The sequence below is a fragment of the Hydra vulgaris genome, chromosome 11 (assembly GCF_038396675.1).
Source record: "Hydra vulgaris chromosome 11, alternate assembly HydraT2T_AEP".
Taxonomy (NCBI): domain Eukaryota; kingdom Metazoa; phylum Cnidaria; class Hydrozoa; order Anthoathecata; family Hydridae; genus Hydra; species Hydra vulgaris.
Window position 1 is genome coordinate 20730001 of NC_088930.1, and position 1826 is coordinate 20731826.

Here is a 1826-nt window from a genome sequence, read left to right on the forward strand (position 1 = left end):
AAAATACAACAACTTGAGGAGCGGAAGAAGGTCGGTTATTTAAACTAATGTAAATAAAACTCTTAACATCACTTTACCAGCTCTTATCGAGTATAAAAAAGAAAATATAATAATAATATATTAATCTCGCTTAAACCGACTTCTTCCGGAAATTGATAAAGTCACGTATTTTTAAAGTCACGTATAAACGAAATAAACGGAGAAACGAAATAAACAAAATCCGTACTCTCAATTTAGTATGAGGGTGTCCCATAAAACAATTTTAAAAAATTATTACTTTTGAAGTTTTTTATATAATTTCTCGTCTTTTTGAGATTCAGAACACTTTTGAAAAACTTTTTTTTTTATATAGTATTCGGGACTTGTTATTGTTCAAGGGTCTTTAAGGATCCCTTAATATAATTTTTATTTACAAATTTTTAACCAAGTGCTATTTTAATATATAGAACGCATTTAGAGGGCAAAAAAAGAATTTTTTTTTTCAATTGTTATTTTGGGACGCCGTTAAGGATCGCCCATAAATTACGCAACGCTAAATTTCACTATAAACAAAACAAAAACGATTAAAATAGCGATTTAAGTTTAATGAAAATCGACGCGTAAAAGAGCTTAAGATCACCTATTTTTCAAATAAATTTAGCGTTGCGTAATTTATGGACGATCCCTTTGCAAATGGTTGGGGGTTGCGTAAAAGGTAGGGGGAGGTAATTATAATGTTCGTTTTCACAAATTACGTTTATTTTTCTAAATTAGTACGAATAATAAATAGGTAATGATAAGTTAGTTACTAAATATATTTCAATAAATAAAAAATTTTGAAGGAACTTAAAAGTAAAAATGTTCCAAAATTTCGTAGTCTTGTTTAAAAAAGTATTGAAAGAATATTTTGTTAAAAAACAAATTATATATGCTTTTATGATATACTTAAAATTTAAGTATACTAAGTAAGTAACTTAAGTATTAAGTAAGTAATTTAAGTAAATATATTGTTTAAATCAAATAATGTATTTAAAGCCTAATAAAATTAAAAGTTCAATTTTAAGAAGAAAAAAATTTATTTTAAATTTTTAGATGAAGTTTCTTATTAATTATCATATTCCTTAAAAAGTCACATAAAACGTTTTGCGAATTACATAAAAGCCGCTTTGACCTCGGTGGCTATTTTTGTAGAATATGAGTTTATATAAATAAACTTATAAGCAAAAAAAATATTGCTACATTTACGGTTTTGAGAAAATCACTTTTAATTTCAAAACTTGCTTATGAGAAGCCGTGTAGATGGAATGAAGAGGTCAGTAGTGCAACGTTTGTTTTATCTGTGACTTCGGTAAGGTAAGCGGCGTAAAATCCTTCGTTAAAAATGTGCGCGACTCTGTGACAACACCGTTAAGTCAACTTGGAGCGCCTTGATAACCAGAATTTTACGTTTGACGCTATCACGCCGGCATAGATTTTACGCAGGTTTACTCCGGTAAATTGCAGTAAATACGCATCAATAATTTACTCATTTATTATATATATATATACATATACATATATATATATATATATATATATATATATATATATATATATATATATATATATATATATATATATATATATTTATATATATATATATATATATATATATATATATATATATATATATATATATATATATATATATATATATATATATATGTATACGTCATAGGTAGAAATGTTAGTCACTTATATTGAGTATATTGCTATTAATACCGTCATCACCAGAGAAAGATGATTAAGTGCGAAGATACACTAGATACACTAATCTTGCTTAACGCGAGTCTGAAAAAACGCAAGTT